The sequence below is a fragment of the Drosophila nasuta genome, chromosome 3 (genome assembly GCF_023558535.2).
Source record: "Drosophila nasuta strain 15112-1781.00 chromosome 3, ASM2355853v1, whole genome shotgun sequence".
Taxonomy (NCBI): Eukaryota; Metazoa; Arthropoda; class Insecta; order Diptera; family Drosophilidae; genus Drosophila; species Drosophila nasuta.
This window is the reverse complement of record NC_083457.1, coordinates 25,919,955-25,927,397: the sequence shown is the minus strand read 5'-3', so window position 1 is coordinate 25,927,397 and position 7,443 is coordinate 25,919,955. Positions and strand designations below refer to the sequence as shown.

Below are 7,443 nucleotides of genomic sequence, written 5' to 3'. Positions count from 1 at the left end.
CTATATGTATGTCCCAACCAAAACATAGATTGGGATGCTATGTCCCACTTTTATAAATTCATGTATAACTTACATTACAAAAGTGATAACCACCTCTAATGTTATTAATTGGTTAGAACAAATATTCTTTTCCTCGATTATGCACTAAACGTGACCACTTACTAGGTTTTACGTATATACTGTGCAAATGTTTTCATCGAACTGACGAAATTTGACCGATGTTGTGAAATTCTTCAGCGACTTGTGCGCACACGAAGATATTCACCGTTACTTTTTTGTTTACATTATGAAATAGACACTTAAAACTGTGTTTGGGATATTTCACAAGTGCTCTAGCATTAAAATTATAGAAAATACGATGCAATGAAAAATTTTGGGACGTATTGTCCCAGTAGTCCCGAAAGGGTTAAGCAGGGTTAACTTTTTTGTGCTTTAAAAGTTAAATTTACTTAATTTAGTTTTTTATTATATTATATTATCAAATATCCATTCTATGGATTATATTCATTATGCGGAATATACAAGCAATTTAATATAAATAGGACCACTTAATACTTTATAAACAAAAAAAAAAAACAAAAAAAAGGTACATCAATGCATATAAATTTTTGTGATTTTAATATTCTTACACGCATTGCGAATATCCCTGATCAGTAAGAAAATGGCTTCTATCATTTTCTTATCTTGCTTCGATGTATGCTTTGAAAAGACTTAGTAATCATAACATAGTTATAATTACGTTTCATTTATATTTGGAAGACACAAAAAAAATTTTGAGCTGACTATGTATGTATAATAAATGAACAGCATATTACTTGTGCAGTATAATAATTGATTTTTCAACTACCAACTTAACGTTTGCGAGTACCTTTAGGTGTCTTGTTGATGGATAAATATTTTTGGATGCATGAATTGAATAGTTTGCTAGTTTGAAAATATGACTGTCAATTGTTGTTGGAAAATCGAACGCAAAAAATATAAATGATACAAATGAAGCAGAGATCTTTGGTGCAGAAAGTCACGCATAGAATAGAACGGTTTGTAGGTTTTGCATTGTTTTGCTCGCTTTGAAAATATTTGTAAACAGATTTTTAGAAATTGTCTCTTGTGTGTTCGCTGTGGCTTTTGTGCATCGGAGGTAGGTTGGAGGTAGGTATGTCTGCCGTAGTGAGACGTCATGGAGTTTCACGTGTTGTCACCAGCCACCAACCACCAGCCTTATTAATAGGCTACAGCAATGCCGGTAGGAGACCAGTAGAATCTGTTGAAACGTGAGTCGTCGTCTATGAGGCACATCGGGGATTATTGTAGGGGAGACTGAGGCAGACAAGACAAAAGTGTGCCTTTTAACGAGCTCTAATTTGGTGCTGGACCATTTCGAATTTAGAAGCGGCAAAAAGGTTTCTCCTCCTCCACTCCTCTGCTGCACAACGACAAGGAAACAAGGAGTTGTTTCTGTAGAACAACATTGACTGACATGGAATAATGGCCTACTCAACCAGAGTCGAATAGCAGGCACAAACACGACAGGATAAAGGAAATCTACTGATACCATGCATGTTTACACAAAGACTCGGGAACAAAGTCCTATTTTATTTCGTTTCATTTCATTTTAAATGCCCTTTTCAGCAGCGATAAAAATACAAGCAACAGCCTAACGTGATAATCTTTTAAATTGCCTCTCCGACGCAGATCGGTTCTTTACAAAATACGAATAGAAAAACATAAAAAAAGATCTTGTTATTTATTTAATTTTATCAAAGCCATGAGCAATTCTGAAAACATTTTGGTGTTTGTGAATTTCCCAAAAAGAGACCAAGGTTGTGGCTTTATTATATCAAAAGATCCTTTGTGAGAACTATTTCAAAAAGTATTTCAGTGTATCGTTCGTCTTAATTTCCCAATAAACATCTTGTTCAACCAACCTAAGAAGATTAACACATAAATGTTAATAAATAATATTGTCAATGTTACTTATTTTCAAATATTACGTATTTACATAATATAGTTTTTTAATTATCTTAATTACTTTGAGCATATTTGCTTTTCTCTAACGCTTTCCCAATACCTTCAAGACCTCAACATTACTATAGGATATCAAGAGCATATGTTTTTACAGACGTTAAAATTGCCAGCAGAAAAAATCCAAATAAGCAAACAGTCACATTTTCCACATTTGTGCCAAATGTGTTCAAAATAGCTCTAAAAAGTCCAAAAGAAAAAAATCATAAGGTCAGAAGAGAGTTTTAGTAGGTTCCAAACAATCATTTAATGGAATAGAAATAAATTGAAAATATCGTAACTAAATGCAGCTCCTATAATGGCATTTATTATTTTGTTTTATTTAAATTGAGATGATGTATAAAAAATATTAAGCATTCTACGGCCGATAATGCTTGACTATGACACAAAATGTTTTCCTACTTTTTAAATTAATTATCGTAATCCGAGATTGAAATATTTACATTACCATCAATTACTAAAACACAGATCACTCACTAGATAACTACGTCTTGTGTAGTCATGAATATATAGAATATAATAAAAATCATGGATATGCCTCATCCTGTCTGTTGCAAACATTTTCTATTAGTATCCACAAAACTTCTTGATAGATTACTACATTGAAAATATAACTTTGAGTGCAGATTATCAGCCAAAGCAACTAAGACCCCTAGTAAGTAGGCGATTTAGCTTATACAAAAGTGTTTCTTTAAGACCTTTTTTATCTGATTGCATCCAAGTATTCAGAAATCATGTAAATAAAGTAGTTAATATTGTATGAACCAAAATCGCGATCGAATCACGAATCGATCAAGGTGTTCTTACGGACATGACAAACATGGCTATATCGTCTCGGCTAGTGACGCTGATCAAGAATATATATACTTTAAAGAATATATATATTTCATGCGGTCACAAAGTTATAAACTCTTTCTACCCTATGGGTAGCGCATTTAAATGTACTTTTTAGGTTAAACAAATAAAAATTCTACATACTATACGCTTGGATTCATATACATACATACTCGTATATGCGCAAGGATGCTTATATACACAACCAAATATAATTTCATCATTGGATGAAAATTAAAGAAACAGTCATAAAAGACAAGCATCAATTGTCCCATAAGTATTTTGTCCTGGGGTTGTATTCGGGGTTTGTTGATATTCAACAAAAACACTTGCATACATAATGTGGCACAACATCAAGAATATATTTACGACTGTATGTGTTTTCTTTGTGTACATACATACATGCGTTATATACATATGTACCTTCGTATATGTGTTTTTATGCTGTTATGTATGTAGTTACAAACACGTTTCGACTGGACACCAACGCACACAGAGCTGTCCGAACGAAAAGAGAAAAAAGAGAAAAACATAAAGAACAAAAGAAAAATCGAAATCAATAAAACTCGGCACCGCAGGGGACACAACTGAGGATCACCACAGGAGAAAAGACCCTTGCACACGTGTTCACAAAGGAAAGTGGCCGACACGTTAAAATGTTAGCCAGAAAATGCCAACGGTCAATTGGGTTAAAATTTGTTTCAATTTTTTTTTTGTCGAAAACCGTTGAGGTCTAATTCTAGGTTTTGTGCTTATTAGTTTTTTCGGTGGATCTCACTCTTAAACATTGAAGGAGCACATATAAGTAGTATATATGTACATAAAAGTTCTTGATTTTGACAACTAATTTCTGAGTGCTAGCGAAAATATATAACAAATCGTCGAGGTTGAAGTGAAAACCTGCTGAACAGTCGAGTTGCGCTGTTGAAACTTGATCCATTTTCATGGCCTTAGACAACACTTGAGAATTTGGAAGACTTGTGAGACTCTGGGCGACAGATTGAAGAGAAATTTGTGTGCCCAAATATCACATTACAAGGCGCAGAGCCGAAACCGAAATTGAAGTCGAAATCTGGTGTCCCGACCGCTGTTATATTTGACAACAGCGTTATCCCTGTTTTAATTCTCAAGTGCAATTCATAACACAAACCTCAAAAACCCCAGCGAAGAAACATGCATTTCCATTCCATAAAAATTAAATGCCGCTAAATGGAATTTGAACTCCATTTCGAATCGCATTGCTTGTCATTAACTATCGGTTCTGTGTTCAACCGTTTCAAGTGTCTCACTTCTCGCATGCCTCATAGGCGAGACACAAGTGTTTACCATGCTTGAATAATCTCTACTAATCAGCAATATAAACTAACCCATATGCTAGTCTACAGCGAAGAACGATTTTTAGTTGTAAACTGATATAGTCGAGTACGCCCATTTCGGAACCAAGAGAAACTACAGAAAATCACATCCGAATATATTGACTTTAGATTCTCAAGAATATCAAGAAAACCTCGTTGCATTTTAATGAAGTGCACGTAGCTAATGAGCCTTTAAGTGTTCGTTGAGATAGACTTGAAGATATTGACAACATGATTATGCTTTAAGGCCCCACACACAAAAAGCCAAAAAAATCAAAAATTTAACTTTCTTGTCACATACACAGGACCGAAGAAAACTCCATTTGCATTGCACCATTTACACTTGGGCTCAAGGTAAAAATCTTTTATTTAACAGGTAATGTTTTCCGTTAAGTCAGGTACGCATTTTCCGTAGACTGCTAATCGTTAAGGGAGTTGTGTCAGCAGGACGCCGGCGCCAGAGCATTTTTCATTTAATGTCCTTTCTTTGCGTTGACATTCTTAGAACTGTAAGGAAATTTCCAGAATTTTGTAAAAATGTTGCAGCGCGATTTTTCACACTTGGATCAGCACAGGTACATGTCTCGCCTCGTCTATTGTCTTTTGTCAACCTGTTGTATTTTCTCATAAATTATAGGTACAGTTTTCCACAACACCTTGAAGATAAAATGTTGTAGGATCTTTGCCAACTAAAGATTAAAATCAAGCATCTTATCGGTCACGTAATGTACCGTAAGATAGTTAAAAAGTTATTTGTAATGACTATTTTTAGAAATCGATTTTCATTGTCACCGAATTAAACTATTCTTAAGCAATTAAGAAAGCCATTTTGAATAATTGCAAAATAGTGCGGTAAAATATACCAAAATAATAAAGCTATTTAGGAAGAGTACTACATTCAAAATATACCATAGAGTGTTAAATATACCAAATTACTAACCAAAGTAACTAACCCCCATAGTAAGTAGGTGTTTTTGCTCATACCAAAGTATTTCTTTAACTTCTAATTACTTTAAATACAAAATTCTAAGGCCTGTCTTTAATAATTACATACAGTAGAATTTTAAGCTAGAACATTATGGATTCAGTATATATATATCTTTTGGGTTTAATGTAAATAAGTAGAGAATATCGGATTGAGAGAAGCAGTTCATGACAATGTAAATTGATTGATGTGAATCATGAATAGAGCAGTGACTGTCATCCACGCACACTCACACACACGCATACACTTTCTACTTTGTATACATCTACACAGGCAAAAATGTTTTATAAATATCGCCATTGGCATTTTAATCCCTTTCCGGATAGCTACAATTACGCTGTATTGGACATGATTCTTTCTGTTGCATTGTGATTGCCGAGCCCTTTTCGAAAGTATTTTGTTGCATACTCGATCCCGATTGTATATTTTTAGATGTGGTGGCAGTGGGTCACACACGTGCAAGGGTCAGATCGAGAGTCTGCAGGTAGAAACACCAGAAACGCCTAAAAAGAAGATAAAAGAGGAATTAATGAAACGGACCCTAAAATGACCCAAAACGAATGCAGTCGGGGTAAGGAAGGGATAACTGCCATCACTTGAATGCCTTGAAGAGCAATTGCCACCGAGATGCCTTGATGATGTTGCAAGATAAGGGACATAGGAAATCAACAAGCAATCCGTATATACCCAAAAATAAAAAGAGGACCCATAAAATCCCAACACTTTTTTCTTTTCAAAAAATTAAGAACGTGGGCGACGCCCCTGAAACTCAAACAGAAACGAGAAGCAAGTTTGTGCATGTCATTTCTATATAGAGTTTAGCAAGGGCAGTCACGTTCAAACCCATACAAACTGTAGCTCTATTCAGGCATGCGTGTGTGCAACATTTCCAGTACTCGGTATACAAATGGAAACCGTTAAAAATACAATTCAAAATAAAAACAACTACATTTTTAAGGATTCCAAGCAAACACCATACAAACACTACAGTTGCATTTATATATCTACAATATTTCGAATGCATCTGAAGATCGCATAAATTATAATGAATGTTAATTAATTTTATGCATAAGCTAGTCACACAAATCTAGTATATTAATAAAATATCTTTTAAATACGAACTGCATAGGATTAGTGGAATGGTATATTAAAATCATATGAGAGAAGCTTAAAGAATTTACATATGTATTTGCAACTCTGTTTCTTATCTTAATTGAATGAAGTTTCCCTGATCCTGTTAAGTATCATTGTATCATTTATATATTGTATGATAACATAATGTAATTTATAAACGCCTACCCATTCATATTAATGCATTGATTTCCTAATATTAGTCAAAGGTACGCATTGCACATCTTAAATTGTTTAAATACGTATGTTCATTTTGAGTTCCATGCCTCTGTATAAACGTTTTTGTGGAGTGTTCTTAAGTTACCCTGTACTCTCAGCAAGAAAAAGTGAAGTTGAACTGTATTCAACTTCTTAAAACTAAGCACAACTATATTTATTTATAATGACACATTTTTATTATAAATAAAATACAAATTTGAGTAAATGAAAAGAAACATAATACATTATAAGGTTGTACGAGCCAAGAAAACAGGGTATCTTGTAGTCGATATCTCTTGACATACTCATTTTTCCTTCTTCCATTTTATATTGCAGTTTTCACAAAAATAAATAATGTACATATCTCGCTGATATGTCAGCAATATGTGCAGACAAACTAATAGCTGGCAGTAATTTAGTACACTCTTAAATTTGAATTCTTTTATTCATAAACATAACAGCATTTTTAGTATAGTTATGAAATGGGAACTACGAAATAGAGCGTTTTTTAAAATTGTAAATTTAAATATACTATGATTAACAACATGCAACTAATTAGCATTCACATGTGAGAAATCATGACTCTGCTATTAATTTAATTGTGCTTGGGAAGCAAGTATAAATGTATCTGTTAAATGTGGTTTGTTTAAAAGATACATTTGTATAGTACTAGTATTGCTTGTAAATCGAGAGAAAGTACAGTGTGCATATTTGCACAACATTATCATATGAAATGTTTTCCGTTATTTTGATGTGAATATGCTAAGGGAAAATACGTTACAAAATATGAACCTTACACCCGAAGGATACAAAACTAACAATTAGAAGGACTCACAAACAGAGTGAGCCGACAAAATTCCAAAAATTTTGAGATTTTGGGTTGCATCTCCCGCGTCGTAAATTTTTCATGCACCAACT

At 33.7% G+C, this 7,443-nt stretch overlaps 1 long non-coding RNA gene across 3 annotated transcripts; it reads left to right on the top strand.

The window, feature by feature from the left end:
• Positions 1 to 4,486: 4,486 nt before the first annotated feature.
• LOC132793639 (uncharacterized) lies at positions 4,487 to 5,977 on the top strand. 3 transcript variants are annotated; one of them, XR_009633137.1, is made up of 4 exons: positions 4,487 to 4,565; positions 4,627 to 4,786; positions 5,523 to 5,875; positions 5,943 to 5,977. It is a non-coding gene; the product is annotated as an uncharacterized LOC132793639 (long non-coding RNA). The 3 variants fall into 3 exon arrangements; XR_009633138.1 differs by lacking the exon at positions 4,627 to 4,786; XR_009633139.1 differs by lacking the exons at positions 5,523 to 5,875; positions 5,943 to 5,977 and adding an exon at positions 4,849 to 4,918.
• Positions 5,978 to 7,443: the final 1,466 nt, after the last annotated feature.